The sequence below is a fragment of the Cyrtonyx montezumae genome, unplaced genomic scaffold, assembly GCF_038088225.1.
Source record: "Cyrtonyx montezumae isolate F1298 unplaced genomic scaffold, pur_monq_1.0 scaffold_0, whole genome shotgun sequence".
In the NCBI taxonomy this organism is placed as follows: domain Eukaryota; kingdom Metazoa; phylum Chordata; class Aves; order Galliformes; family Odontophoridae; genus Cyrtonyx; species Cyrtonyx montezumae.
The window spans coordinates 7,955,339-7,970,338 of record NW_027071824.1 but is presented as its reverse complement, the minus strand read 5'-3'; the positions used below and the strand labels follow the sequence as shown (position 1 = coordinate 7,970,338).

The 15,000-nt window shown below is 44.2% G+C and overlaps 1 protein-coding gene across 1 annotated transcript in view; it reads left to right on the top strand.

Moving 5' to 3' along the window:
- PROX1 (prospero homeobox 1) overlaps positions 1-15,000 on the top strand; it is a 47,521-nt gene that overhangs the window by 20,645 nt on the left and 11,876 nt on the right. The window lies entirely within an intron of this gene.

Sequence of the window (15,000 nt, the reverse complement as noted above, 5' to 3'; positions counted from 1 at the left end):
CAGAGCAGGCTGCCCAGAATAAAATGACTGCTTGAGCTAAACGTGCTCAGTTTCCCCTTGTAACATTTTGGTGACTTTAATGAAGACCATGGTGGAGGGCAGCAGGGTGCACAGTGCAGGCCCTTGGGTGGCCATGGGCGTGAACATGCTAGGGGAAGCTCTGGAAATCCCAGCTCATGGTCAGAGGCAGTGGGAAAGCGGTGGTGGAGCTCATTTGGTTATTGTTGGGTTTTGTCTGCACCTGTCACTCATTGGTAAGTTCCATGGTGAGCCCTGTCCTGTAGCAGACATGACGTTTGTTGGCATACGGTGGTTAGATTCATGCCTAAAATCTTCCAGGGTTGTTTTTTTTTTTGTTTGTTTTTTTTTTTAGCAAGGCTCATTTCATAGCAGCTAAGTTCAGGTAATGCAAAACAAGGGCTCACTCAGCTTAGCCTCTTATAGGAGGGAGGTTGCATGGACAGTGCAGGGGAAGAAAGGGATGCAGAGGATGTTCCCTGTGTATCTGCCATTCGCCACAGCAATACCAGGTTTATGCCCCAGCACCTGAAAGGATCAGGCCTGGCTCTGTGTATGCCAAGATACAACAGGGAGGTGTGGAGACATGAAAGGGAAAGGTGCAAAGGAGTTGCTAGCTTTTCTTCTGTCAAAATGTGCTTAAAGTCCCTCACGCTTTTCTTCCTACCGTTGCAACTGTAATCCCATTTGCAGTACATAGATTGAAATACTTTTTGCTCTCAAAAATTCTTGGTCCTTTACGATTTCAGATACTTGTTTCTGCTTTTCAAAACATTTGTTGCAATGTTAAGGTCAACAGATAGCTTCAGTGGAGCATGGGGATCATATAAGAAAATGCAAATCTAGTATGTTTAGCACTGCCAATGGTGGCTGCCTCCTTGGCAAATGGCTCAAGCTGTTGTTAGGAAAGGAGCCCTTGCTTCTTTCCCCAGTGCTGGAGGAAATGGCCTTCAGGCGTCATACAAATGGCAGTGATTTGCAGATCCTTTCACAAAGCTTTTTCTGTGTTGTCTCAGATAATGAGAATTTCTCAGAGGTTCAGTTCTTGGTTTCACAGTGAAAATCCAGCAGTTTAAAATCCAAAGATCATTAATCTGTACAGTGCAGTTTTTAGTATAGCCTATGTAACTTTTGCCAATAAATGCCTAGCCCCTCCCCCACAGGCTGCCAACTAAAAATGACAAGTACTGTAATATTGAAATTGGATCCAAAGGGATTTAGCAAACTGAGCATTTGCCATTTTTGGTGTCATCAAAGTTCCTTCCTCCCATACTTTGGTGATGCATTGCTGGTCTGATTAGTCTGATAGGCTGTTGCTCTTAAATCATTTACCCTACCCTTCCTAAACCCTCCTCCTTGTCTATTCGTGGGTGAAATTCATGCATATACTTGAATATGCCTAAAATGATGACTAGGGAAAAAAAAAAAAAGGATAAAGCTAAAATGTGCATTTGGTCCATATCTAGCTGTGCCATTGATTTACTTAGGAATCTGTGACACTGTGTTTCTTTCTCCATGCGCTGGAACTGACAGCTCTAAGCAAAGTCAAATAAGATGTTTAACAAACCACATGCCCTATCGTTTTTAGCCTTGCCATTGTACCCTTATGGCTGCAAGCCAGAGCCAGTTACACAGCCTCCTCCTGCCACACAGCTCTGCCTGTGCTTGTGTGCACACATATGTGTACATGTGTGTAGCTGCTTCCTCATTTCTTTTTCTTGCTATGGGTTTTGCTGGAAAAATCAGAGCTGAACATAGCTGCATGCAGTAATTTGAAACCAAGTTTTGAAAGGTATTAAAACAACTTTGTTTTGTTTTGTTTTGTTTTTTGGTTTTTTTTCTGTGAAAAAATGAAGATGCTTCTCTGCTCTGGGGCTGTTCTGCCAGGGAGGGAGAAGGTGGCTGGTCCTGGTGAATGAAAGCCACAAATGTCAGTGTCCCAGCACAAGTGCTGAAGTTGGTCAGAAAGAGGGGACAGCTTGCTGTGCCACTTGATATCTGTCTTGTCTGTGATGTTGCCATAGGCTCTTGAATGCCAGCTGCAATAATTAAAGTCAGGTATTGTTGCTATGCATCGCAAGAAAAAAAAATCCTAAATGGTTTTGTAATGCAAAACCAAAAATTTTCATCTTGCAAAATCTTTCTTAAAAGATATTATCAGAGCTCACAGTTATGGCTGTGACAAAAGGTTTTCAAGCAAGGGAGGCACCATGCTGTAAGTTTAAATAAAAAATATAGTTAAAAAAAGAAGCGAAAGAAATTGGCCTGAAGACAACAGCTGGATTTTAGCCTTGTTTTGGCTCCTGCTCTTCCATCACTCTTGATCCCTGATGCTTTTCATAGTTATTGTCATTTTCCATGTATTAACATCCCTGCAAAATACCCTGGTCCTTTTTCTTGTGCTCACTGAGCAAGTCAGCCCCAGCTCTGAAGTCCCAGACTTAGTCCCCTCATGCTGAGCATCTTCTCAATGCCCTCCCACCTGCTCTGTGCCCTCACCACACTCTTCTGCATAGCTGCTGGATGTGAGCCTGCTATTGCATGGATGTGCAGATGTGGTTACTGAGATTGATCATGATTGCGAAACAACTGCCAAGCTGCACTATTTTCACAAAAATTTGTGTACGATGAGGCCTGACGTGGCACGTGTCATCATCTAGAAGAGGGGAGATCATTTTGAGGAGGTTTGCTCTGCTTTTGGCAGGGGAGAGCCATGCTGGTGGGGAAGAACCCCGTTAAGGCCAATTGTGCTCCTCTCTTAGTGGAACATACTTAGTGCACTTTGAGTTAGTCTCATAAACATCGGTGAGATTATGTAAAACAGTTCCAACACCACCACCTATAAAGTCCAAGTTAATAACCCTGACACATAAGTGCCCAGCAAACCCTTGAGAGGAACATTGGCTGCCAACATTTTCAGAAGTGATGATGGTTTTAGGCCAGTTCCATTTTGGGATGCTCAACTGGAGATCTGTTAATGAGAGCCACTTTGTCATGAAGTCCTCGATGGTCCATTTTCTGAAAATGATGTGTGCCCAGTTCTGCATCCAAAAATTAAGACATCCTAAATTACCGAAAATTCTGGCCACTCATGTGACTATTTTAGGAACCCGTGTCACACACACAGAACCACACAGAATGTTTGAGGTTGGAAGGGACCTCTGGAGATCATCTGATGCAACTCCCTTCTCAAGTGTCTGTTCCCAGTTTCATCTGCAGGATTTGTCTCAATCTGAACTGGCGGTCATCAGAAGGAGAGTTAAAGCCTTCTAACCCGATTCTTGTCTAAACGAAGGCCTTGCATGCGTGTTTTGCATGCGAAGGCACTGTAAAGGAGAATTTATAACCACCCTAATGCTCCTTTACACAACTCGAGCAGTGTAAAGTGGTCTCAAGAGAAGTGAAAATCAAGTCAATAACTGCTAACTTCCATCTCCGAGCATGCATGCTCTCCGTCTACAAACGGCAGCGGCAATCTGAGCACTTGTAATGGAACCAGAAGTGGGCCCAGGCTAATGGGACAGTTGTTTATTTTAGTATTACACTCCTCGCATTTTTTTCCTCAGCTGTATACTTCCTCATTCAAGGGCTTTATTGTTGTAGTGTTTCAACATCGTTCTCCGCATTCTTAAAGAAAAAGTCGGAACGCTTCTCTCTTGCAGTCTGCAGCAAGGAGAATAAAGCTGAACCTGCAGTTTAAGAATAGCAAACGTAACTGTCGTGATACCTCTAAAGAAAAAATGAGACGTCTATCTCTAGGTGGAACTTCTTTCTCACTTAAAAATCTTGCTGTCAGGAAATTTAATTGATGCCCTCAGGTCTTTTTCCTTTTGTGTTGTTTTGTTTTCTAAATTTCGAAGAGGCTCTCTTGTGAAACAGCAAAGCTTTCCTTGAAAAATGCACAGGAATCAGAGCCGATTTGTAAATTGAGTAAGAAAAGCCATGGCTTTCAGTAGCAGGATCGTGCCGTGCACGTATCAATTAATGCTGCTTAATCAGTTTCTGCAGTTGGTGGAACTGCAGCTTGTAGTTGGAAGCTATTAGGGAGGGAATCACAGGAGGAATACTGTTGCAGGACTATGCTCATTTTTTATGTTTGTGTCCTCTGGATTCAAGGTGTTTGTATAATGAAGTTGGCACATTGATATATGATCTATTTTTTAAAGTCATTACAATTTTAGTTCCCTCTGCCTTTTTGTCATTGGGTTACATTTAAGCACAGCAAGATCAACTTTAAACTTCCTTACTCAACAGCTTTATTAGTTATAACGTACCGTGACCTTTCTCAACATTCTTAAAGAAAAAGATACAGTGTAATGTCACTTTACTTTGCTTATTGTTCTTTGTTGTGGTGAACAAAGCATTTTCTACAGTGGCTATAGCACATAATTATACAGCTTTCAATAGCGGTGTCTTGGCACATATCAAAGTTCAGAAGAGCCTTTAGAAAAAAAAAGATGTTTTGTGGCAGCCTAGGGAGGGTCTCATCTTTCCTTCAGAAAATAGTTCAAGGCTCTTCTGTCAAGCTTCCCTACTTAGAGCTTTTTCTCCTCCTGCTTCATAAAGTTTAAAGGGGATTCAGTGGAGTTCTATGATCTATTTCCTTTGAAAGATTGTTCCTTTGCACAGAGAAGTCCTTTGACTTCAAGAGTTCACAGATTCATGTCTTTAGGTATCATATGTCTGACCTTATCAGTTACTCTATTTAATGTAGGAGAAAAAGTCTCAACTCTTTGTGTTTGTCTGTTTTGCCTCTGTGAAATGATTTGGTGAAAAGACCATCCTTTTTAACGCACCACTGAGAGGCCGTTTCTGACTGTAACCTACCCTGTGGCTCTTCTGAAAAAAAAAAAAAAAAAAAAAAATTGTCCTTGTGTTTTGTGTATGGATGATTTCACAGTGAGAATAGAATTATACAAGGACAGGCACACATAAAAAAAATCTTTTGCTCTCTTTTTCCTAAATGATCTATTGGCTATTTTGGTGGCTGCTACTCTGGTTCCCCAACAGGCACGACCATTTAACAAACACAGAGATAGCGGCTGGAGTGCTGGGCCAGCAGTAGGTTTTCCCTTGCTTCGACCTACCCCAAAGGCCTTCATAATTAATTGTCCTTCAGAGATGAGGAAAGTTCAGAGACAGTGTGTGTAGCGATGTCTATTGTCTGACATTCAGTTCTCCTTCCCTCAGCTCTTTTTCTTCGTTCCACAAAGGGTTATCAATAGGAGCAGGGAGCAAGCTCTCTTCTAACAGCTGCTGGTGGTGGCGGTGCTGTCTGCGGAAGGTATCATTGTGTTCAGCCATCTATGGATTAAATGGCTGCAAAAGTTCTAACAACCTTTTCAAACGGGCGTGTTTGTTTCATCTGGATTACACAGACCTATTTAGCTAATTAAAAACTTTCTCAGAACCCCTTCTCTTTTATGGGGAGGGGAAGGAAAAAAAAAAGGCAGTGCTGCTGTCATTATGAAGAAGGGCTGCCGTGAAACTTTGGTAAATACATGAAAAATTTGATCAGTCCACTTTGATCGAAATGTGCCAAATAAGCGCCGGTTTGTCTGTTGAGTTGCTCTGCGCTTTTGTTTGGTTTTGTTGGGTTTTTTTGTGTGTGCGTGTTTTGTTGGGTTTTTTTTAATCTTAGGAGGAAGAAGGGGGCGCCGTAGAAAAAAAGCATTAAAGAAAAGATTGGTGTAAGCTGTAACAGAAACAAACACTTGACAATTGAAAAAAAAACCTGCCAGGGTTCATCCTGCCTCCGCTCATAACATCAAAGTGCAACGAAGCCGGAGTTTGCTAAACAGACTGTTAATATCGTTGCACCTTCTGCAATTCATTTAGGCTCCTCTGTGGCGTAATTATTAAACTTCACATGAAACAGGACAAAATTATATACGTGCTTCCTTGTTTCCCCTGATGCTGCGCTAAACAGAGATACGACGTGGTTAGTAGATATGCAAGATGTACAGTCAAATTAGGGCTGTTTATTAACGATCGTTATGTTACTGCTCCAATTAATTGGGCGAAGCCAAAAAAGACAAATACAATCATTCTTCCACTGAGCGGTTTTACTAGCAAATTAGGGAGGTTTTAATAATTTTTTTTCTTAATCTTAAAAAAAAATTAAAACAGAACCCCACGTGGGACCTTTACCTGTATTCCTCATAAACACATCACTTTGCCATGAAAAGAGATGATCACCTAGAACATTTTCTGGGCTCCATCTCACTTCCTTAATGCTAAGAAGGACTGCTCAACAATCGAGATCAATTATTGCACGACTAAGTTATTAGGCCTGGCATTTGGAAACAGGTTTTCTGTATTTAAGAAGAAATTGCATACAAAGTAGATGCAGCTAATACAGTAATGCAAAAAAAGATCATAAAAAATTAAAGTTATTCTTATGAATCTTTCATTAGAAGCAATGAAAAGGGACACTGGTGAAGCCAAGTGCTTTGTTCTTCTGAGCTCCTCTTGGAGGGCCCGATCCTGCAAACCATTACGTGCCTGAGTGTTCCTTCTGCCAGCGTCCTGGTGGCGCCTGCAGCGAGTCCCCTCCTCTGTCACCATTTGCCCAGGCGGGCCCGTGGTGAAGGGCGGGCTGCTCTGCTTCAGCAAACAGATGCTCCCTCTAAAAGCAGGCAAAAAGTCCTGCAAAAAAACGTGCCGCCGAGTCACACAGCTGTACCGAGGCAAACGCTTGCTTTTACGGAGGGAGAGCAGTTGGGAAACGATTTAAGGCTACTCAGAGCTTTTCAGATTACTCCCCACCGCAAATAACATGTTAAGTACTAAATTGCCCTAAGCGGTGTTTTATTACTGATCAATAAAATAGTAATCTTGTCTTTTAGCGTGGAAAAATATTTTAGTGGGATTTTTTCCTGCTTTCGTTCCTGGATAACAGTAAACGAGAAAGCACAGCCACCGAAAAAAAGCCAAACCCATCCTTGTTTGTTTCTAATTTTGCTTTGGGGGAATACTAGGATTGTTCCAGCTGAATAGTGCAGGGTTTCTGTGCGAGCGCCTGTGGACGCACGGAGCGGTAGTGCGCTGTGCTTTGCTTGGGTGAGGCTTTTTGTCTGCTTTTTCTTTTCTTTTTTTCTTTTTTTTTTTCCTTTCTCCTTTTTTTTAACAGTTATTTACTGGTACTCATCCTTATTGCCCCATCCTCTTCTCAAACAAAACAACCCCTTTCCAAAAAAACCCTGACAAAAACAAAACAAAACAAAACTTGGCAAAGTCTTCTGATTCCTACTTGTCATTTCATTTTGCATTCAACAAGGGGTAGTGGGAATTGAAACGTCAACTGGAGATGGAAAAAAGCACCAATTTATCGTGCGCTAGCCTTGCACAATTCAAGATTTCTTTTGCTAGCTGCACACATTATCCCCAACCTCTCGCCACTCTCTTGTGGCAGTTGTGAGGAATGGCTGTTCCTTCCCGTGTGTGTACTGCAGGCCTCTAAAGACTCTTATTTATTCTCTCCCATGTCACCTTGTGTACAGTCTGGTCTGTGACACTGATGGTGATTATGTCATTATTTTGCTCTGGGGGCTTTGGCACATCTGCAGAGCTGATGCACATCTTCTTTGTTACGCTGGCATACGTCCCATATCGCAAATGCTTCATTAGCCTTACTGCCTGCCTCCTTGCCAGACAAGAATACCCAAATCCAAGCTTCTTTTTGCTCTGTTCTTTTGTGTCTGTGATGAGCCTTTATTCATCTTCCTAGTTCTTCCCTGTTTTCTATTTTTCTATGTAAAACTGATTTCCAGATGTCTGTCGTTCTCCAAAAATCCATCCTGGATGAGGAGTGAGAAGCAAGGTGAATTTTAACCCTTGCTAGCATAAAGTCTGTGAGCTTAAATCCTTTTAAATTCATCCTACACAGAAAGAATATGTGAGGCTACGCACTTTCAGCGAGTAGGGGCATTTTAAAACTTGGTGTTTGATAAAAAACAACAACAAAACAAACAAACCAACACAAACATTATTTTTCTTACCAGCTAGTAAATCCTGGTTGTGGTAATGGATAGCATGCAAGTCGCACATGCTTTTCTAGACTTCCTTCCTTTCTTGTAGACGATATTGCTAAATTTCTCATTCAGAGCTTCTAGGGAAGCAGTAAAAGAAGAGGGTGTTCGCAAGACCCGATCGACCAACATTTTTTATATGCTGTGTGTTCTCACTCCTTTTTCACATGAAAGGGCACAGAACGTTTTGTACTGTGGAAATTGAGGAATATGTTTGATCTTCTAAACTTTATCGAAGCTCTTACATATAACTGTCATACCAGAGAGATCTGAAATCGTGGGTTAGCTACTAGCTTCATAAGATTTTTCCATCCCCATCCCACCCACCTCACACCTTTTCTCCGTGACACTGAGTTAAATTGTGGATTGGATTCTCAGGTTTTGGTGTAGATCAGCTCCAGCAGTCACTGGAGCTAATTAGTCCATGCCAATTGAAGAGCCATCTTTTGTTGCGTGCAGTCCAGTGTGTGAATATTTGTTAAATGTCAATTGAATGAAAAAAAAAAAGAAACAAGTTCTATTTGTTTGTTTTAAAACAAACAAAAAAGAAACCCAACAGAATTGAATGCAGACCTGGATCACAGAGCCATCCTGTCTATGGCTGTGGGGTGGACGGAGGTGTTGTTTTTATTTTTGTAAGGGGCTCTTGCCAAAAGAGGAGGTCCCAGCTGATACCGTCTCACAGTGTGGGGTCCGGGCTGTGTGACTGACTTTAACAGAAGTCATACAGATAGGATTGCCCGTCCTGTAGGATTTTGAATAGGTCACCTTCAAGCAGAACACTGCTTGCTTGATATCTTCAACGCTTTCTAAAATGGACGGGAGTTAAGTTCTTGTAACGTGAATGAAGGATTTTGCATAACCTTTGCAAACCATGGGAGAGATTTAACAGCATTACAACCTGTGCTATTTTCCAGCCTGATGCAATGGAGACACTATTTTAGAAAATGGTTAATTATTATTAAGCAAAATATTGAGTCTGTGAGGAAGCAACAGCAGAATATTGCAGAGGTCCGTGGAGAGCGTGTGGCCGGCACCTGCACGAGATGGGGAGAAGCTGGGAGCCACGGCTCGGCGTCATACTGTAGTGATGATAGTAACACAAGGACTGAAGTTAAGAAATGCCTTTCAATCCGAAAGGGAGGGAGCCTTTCAAGACCTGGATCTCTCCTACAGTTACGCAGAGCACATCACTTGGCGTGCTGCTAGATTTTGTTGTGCAGAGAAAGAGCCCTACATTTTCCTGATGTGAGTGTGGGCGGGTGAGAGGAAGAGGGACAGCCAGAAGGGCTGGCTGAAGGTAATCAGCATATCGGAGATGATTTCTCCCTGTAGATCTGGAAGGGGCAAGGTTCATCCTTCTTATCTGCGCAGGGGGAAGTTACACAGCCTGCTGCTGCCTCGATTCACTGGGCCATTGGAGGGATTCAGGGACTGCCTCTGGGGGGACATGGTTTCAAGGGGCAGGTAGAAATTTATCTTCAGAAGGATCTGTAGCTGTGCAGTAGTTCAAAACCGCTCAGGGATGTGGCCTGGAGTTGGTTCTGCTTGTAATGGAGAGGCTATGTGGAGAGCAGCAGAGTAGGGAGCAGAAAGATCTAGGAGACTTAGGTGACTACAGTGGTGTAGACACATAAATGTGTTTAACGCAGTAGTCTACGACTTCAGAAACTTTTTAGTGGTAGAGAGGGGAAATCAACACTGAAAAGAAAAGCCCTGTGACTGCCAAGTATCAGTGTTCAGGGAGAAACCAAATGGCTTATCTCATACAACTGCGGAGAGGGCTGGCTCCATCAGGCCCAGCCTTGAGGTTATCTCATCCAGCGCTGTCTACAGCCGCACCATTTCCTTCCTCAAGGGCTAAAGAGGAGTCAAATGAGAGGGAGCTCAGTCCATTAGGACTGAGGACTTTGTCTCTCAGCTCACAAAGCTGACCGATGCTGGGTGGGCCCAGCACGGGAGCTCATAGTTTGGTGCCTGCAACCTGGCAGAAGCCACGCACAATTTCCGCAAACTGTGCTCAGTTTCCTTCCCCAGCCCCTACCCTCTGCCATGGGAGAGAGGAAAGGAGGTCTCCCGATGCCAGAGGGCATGCTTACCACCTTCATACCACCCCAACAGGACCCCAGTGACTGGCCATTTCCCTGCCAGACTGATTAACCACCACCTGCTTCCATCTCTGCCTCCCAGCCCCAGCACACGCAAAGAAAGCAGGGAAAGGGCACTCCGTTAACTGCTGGAGCTTTGTCAGGGGCAGGCATGGAAGACAAAGGTGACTGCAGTGCAGAGAGGTGGGAAGAGCAAGCAAGAGCAAGCAACGCCATTACAGATGTTTACTCGCTGTTATGACGTTTTTATATGATACAAGATGTACTTTCGATGTATACGCCTTTAACTGGTGCTTCTACTACAGTGTTAACTATGTTCTTCTTAGAGGCCAAATGCTGCTAGCTTCAGCAAATCCTTGCACATGACAAGCTCTGCTAAGCACCTCTACACTGATCCATAGTCTAACCAGCAGTTTCTGCCCGCCCCACTCACAGAATTAAGCTGTGAGAGCAGAGGCCGTCCTGCTGGTGAAGGCCCTGCTCCTCTCAGTGCAGGCTGTGCCTCCTGGTCCTTCTGAGCCACGCATCTCATCCCAGTGGGCTGCTTTGAGCAGGAGGCCATGCCGTGAGCACCCTGTGGTCCTGCAGCAGGGCCAGGCCTGGGTGGTCATCCTCTCACTCACTTTCCCGGGCAGGCTTTCTGTGGGCATCTATATGCACTACCTGCCTGAGTTTGGCAGCAGGGTATGTAATATGCCACTTGGCATTGTAGGCAGTCTCTGGCAGCAGATTGCATTTCTCCACCGTGAGGCTGAGTTACAGCGTGTGAGTTTTATGTCTCCTTCACTTTTTGAATGAGACACCTTCTTGGGTGTGAACTTCCTGTGATCCTTCCTCCCATTCCCCAACATACAGTAAACCCCCAACTATCACAAGCCTTAGTGATTTTTCCATTCTGCAGCAGTGCCATTGGCAATGCAATACGTTAAGGGCAATCAGAGTTTCCATTAGGAGCTTCTACATCTCATGCAGTTCTAATTTATCAGTAAGGCAGAAAAGGAGGCTTGATAATCATCTCTCCAGCCAAATGCTATCGATGATTTTTGAGTGTGGAGAACCAAATTGCAAGGTGCAAAAAGTCTAAATAAATTGTAAAACGGAAAGTCTTTTATGTTAGCCTTCTCAGGCCTGGTTACCAAGTTTTGTGCTTAAAAACTGGTGCTTTGAGACTGTGGTGTTTGCAGCAGACCGTAGTAGTGTTCCTGTGATAGATAGGTTTGTTGCCTGAGCCATGGGCACAGCAGTGCCCACAGAGACCCTGTGGTGAAAGATGCCTTCTGTGCATTGCAAGATGGGACAGGGGTCCGGGCAGGGGATGAGGAGCTTCTGCAAGCTGCCTCTTGCTGTGCAGGGAGCCTGCAGTGTACTTCCCATTCTTTATTTTGTGGAAAAGCTTAATTGAAATGCAAGTGATTAAATCTAATGTATCGCATAGTATCCATTTTCACCGCACTACCACTTTCACTTCCCCGATATTATCAGACATCTCAGCAGCCCCACTGTCAGTGCCCATTCTCCCTCCTTTTTGTGAGCGTGGCAGAAGAGATAACAGTGAGCCAGTGGTAGATTAGTAGTGCCCCAAACCTCACATGAAGGATAAGGCATCTCAGCTTTGTTTCAAGCAAGCACTTTCAAAATGCATTCTTAAATCGTTCGAAGGCCACGTGTTTTCCAGCTTTTCACAAAAAAATCTGGCGCAACAGTAATTGCAGTAAGAAAACCTTTATCTCTTTCCTAATTTTTCTCTTCTGAGCAGAGCTCGGGCTGATACTTTTCCCACACACCAGGCTTGGCATTGCAGTGTCTGTCACTGCTGTCCCACAGCAGTGGGCTCCCCGTCCCGAGACACTGGGGCTGACAGACTGCATTGAGCAGCCACCCAACTCTTGGTCCATATTCTTCTATTCACAAAAAATTCTGTTTCTTAACAGATTCACACAGCACCAAGCATGGTGGCACCAGAGTGCTGCCGTTGTAGTCAAGGGGATCGGGGTACGCATAGCAGTGGGCAAACTGGCACCTGCTCCTTAGAAAGGTTTTGGTAGAGTGCAAAGTGTGTTTACTGAAGTGTCCAATAGTTGAGGTATTTTTCACTGGTGTTTTTAAAATAAAAGCATCCTTTCCAACTATTTCCCTCTCCTCATAAGTGATAATGGAAGAGGCATTAGCCTTTCCGTCGCCTGAGCCAACCTATTTTTTTCTAAAAGGTGTCCAGGATGTTCAGCCAATTGAGTGATCTAATTAGCTGAAAATTGTTAATTTCCTTTACCTTATAAAGCACCTAACACAGAAACTGTTAAATAATGTTAAGTGTCAGACTTAAACTGAGAACATTGGGCCATATGCTGCCGTGGCTTTCGCGCCAAAAAGTGCAGCAACTTACTCCAAAACCTGCCTCCAAATTCTGTGTGGAAGCCAAAGCCTCCTGCTTGATATGCTGCCACACCAACTCGCAGCACTGAGATGGCCCCACACAGCAGCTCGCCATGTGTGTGATGGGAGGTGAAGGGCTGGGTGAAGGTGCAAGGAGCTGGGGCTCCATTCAGGTACTGAACACACGCTGCCCCTGAGAGCACAGGAAAACAGGGCAGGGATATCCTGGAAACCATGGCACGTGAGTGCCTGCAGCTGCAGATTGTGCGAATGCCTCGTCTGCAGAGGTGAATGTGTGAGTAGACGGGAGAAGGCTCTTCTAGCTCTTCGATACAGGAGAGTTCACCAGCTTGCTGGGATGCGCCTGAGGAAGAGGATGGTCCCTGGTGTTACCAGCCATCCTACCTACCCACAGAAAAGGTGGCTTCCTGTAGTAAGATGCCTTGCTGCATTATTTCTGGCTTGCCCCAAGAACTGATCTCTTACAGGATGGGGAGTCTGGGAAGAGCTTGCCCCCTCCCCCCCATAGATTTCCTACAGAGCAGGCTGTGAGCATGGGAATGCATCTTTAGGGGCCAGCTTGCCCCAAAAGTCATGGGCTTAAATCTTCCTCCTGAACGAGGCTCAGGGTGATGTATGGGTGCTGTATGTAGGCTTCCTCAAGTATCTTTTTTGAGAAGGTTGCCCCATGCCCCCAAAACTCATCTTTTACTCTGGATCTCATTTCCACCATCAGCTGATGTCAGAGTATTCTAACTCTGAGGTACTTGTGAACAGCTAGTTTATGCTTTGTATGAAGTTTTCTCAGCAAGAAATGTTTCCCCTGAATCATCTGCTGTTGCTGCACATGTACTGGTGTGGAGCGCTGCGTAAGCTGTTTGACCTAGAGCTGCACATAGTGAGGCTGCTCCCTTTGTTACAGAGAGGTTCTCCATCACTGGCTGCAATAGAGGCTATTTACTCCTCATCTTTGGGTTAGGAGGCTCCCAGCAGAGCCCCTCGCTCCTGCCACATCCAGATCACCCGGCCAGAAGCGTGGTCTGGCCTCCCCCTCACCCCTCCAGCCTGTTTACCTCCCATCACCGTGACCTTGCTCTCTGCAACGTGAGCAGCCTTCACCAGCTGAAGACCTCTGATCCCAAGTCCACTAGAGATTTTGGCTTTCCTAGTTGGCAAAGCGACTTGTTGCCCACCAGGTCAACATGAATAAAGATTTTTTAAAATCCATGAAGTCCTGCAATTGCAAAAAAAAAAAAAAAAAAAAAGAAGCTGCCTCTGGATAACTTAACCTCTCCTGGCAGCCTGACATCTTGAGCTGTCTGTGCCGCACTTGTTTATTTGTGCTGAAAATTAGGATAAAAAAAAAATCCAAGCAAACATTCACCAAGAATTCTACTTTATATAAAATTTGAAAGTAAAATCAATCCTGACCCAATCTTATCATTTTTAAAGTATGTTTATCCAGCTTTGTGGTAGGAACAAGCAGACTGTTTGAAGGCCACATAGTTTTCAAACCTTGGTTGCAACACGCTACCCCGTTTTGAAACCGTCTTTATCTAGCCGAGAAAACTAAAATCTGTTTGACAAAGTAGCACTCCAGCCAGTTTATCTTGCAATATGGCTTTAGCTCACAGAGGCTATTGATTTCCTTAAATTAATGTTTACAGAATGCTACTGAATTTCACTCAACGGGACATTGTTCTTTTGAAGCTTTGTAAAATATGATACAGAGTGTTATTGCCATTTGTTCCTTTGCTAAGACTGATGAAACATTTATTTTTTTTAAAGTGCAACCTTGAACTATAGCTGTTTCCTACAAGTGTGTTTACTCTTGGAACATTAGTAATACAACGCACTATCAGACTCCAGCACAATACCACAGGCAAAGTCTGTAGGTACGCTGTGGCCAGCCTAATTGTAAAAATGGAGCTGAAGTTTAATGCAGATTAGACATCGTATGAGAAAAGGTTTCGAGCTTAGCCCAGCTGTCCCTGTCTGAAGGATCTTCAGATTTGTGTGCCACAGCCAAGCAGTTGTCTGACACTGTTACAATATTAGAACGGTTGCGCTGGTATTGGTACTTCTAAACATGGGACCCCGTCCTGAAAACTAGTGTCTGATCCCCCCTCCCTCTGCCCCCAGCCGAAGGAGCAGCTATAAGGGTGCCATGTGCATCGTGTGGAGGCTTCTGATCTGATCCCTAAGGAGGGCTCTGGGAAGTGCCTGCGTTATTCCTAACATCCGCCCAAGTTTTGGTAACTTACTATAATGAAGTAGCTGTTACCTACTGCTGGACTTCTGAAGGGATTCTGGTACTCAAACCAGTAATGATTTGTCAGTTTTTCTATGACTTTCTGCAGCTTTGCAGCCATTGGATGCGTCAGTCCAAAAAATCCTCACTGCTTATGAGAACCAACCTGCAAACCTACACCGGGTGTTGCGTACCGTATCCCACATGCATCAGAGCAAAC